Source organism: Carlito syrichta, unplaced genomic scaffold (genome assembly GCF_000164805.1).
Source record: "Carlito syrichta isolate Samal-C Ts95f unplaced genomic scaffold, Tarsius_syrichta-2.0.1 Scaffold315400, whole genome shotgun sequence".
In the NCBI taxonomy this organism is placed as follows: Eukaryota; Metazoa; Chordata; class Mammalia; order Primates; family Tarsiidae; genus Carlito; species Carlito syrichta.
Window position 1 is genome coordinate 281,473 of NW_007259496.1, and position 643 is coordinate 282,115.

Here is a 643-nt window from a genome sequence, read left to right on the forward strand (position 1 = left end):
GACCTACTGGGCTCAGGCAATCCTTCCACCTCAGCCTTCCAAGTAGCTGGAACTACAGGCGCCCGCCACCATGCCCAGCTAATTATTTATTTATTTATTGTAGAGATGAGGCCTGGCCAAGTTGTCCAGGATGGTCTCGAACCCCTGGACTCAAGCAATCTTCTTGCCTCAGCCTCCCAAAGTGCTGGGATTACAGGTGTGAGCCACCATGCCAGGCTTACATATGAACTCTTAATCCTTCTCCTTACAAGATGTGGACTGTTATTATCCCCATTTTACAGCCAAAGGAAACTGAGGCACAGAGAAGTTCAATCACTTGCCCGAGTTGCAGTTCCTGCAATCCAGGCCTGGCAGCGTGGCTCCTTGCCCTAAACCATGACACTGTCCTGCTCTCCTGTCTCCCTCTACAAGGCTCTGAGCTGAATTTTCTGATGACTTAGAAAGGGGTTCCTAGCCGGGCTCGGTGGCTCAGCCTGTAATCCCGCGCCTTTGGGAGGCTGAGGTGAGTGGATTGCCTGAGCCCGCGGGTTCGAGACCCGCCTGGGCAGCGAGACCTCATCTCTACAATAAATAAAAAAATCAGCCGGGCGTGGTAGCCCTTGCCTGTAATTCCGGCTACTCGGAGGGCTGAGGCGGAAGGATG

General features: G+C 53.3%; 1 protein-coding gene across 3 annotated transcripts in view; it reads right to left on the minus strand.

The window, feature by feature from the left end:
- Window positions 1-643, minus strand: part of ASB10 (ankyrin repeat and SOCS box containing 10) — a 12,205-nt gene that overhangs the window by 1,523 nt on the left and 10,039 nt on the right. The gene's annotated exons all lie outside the window — the stretch shown is intronic.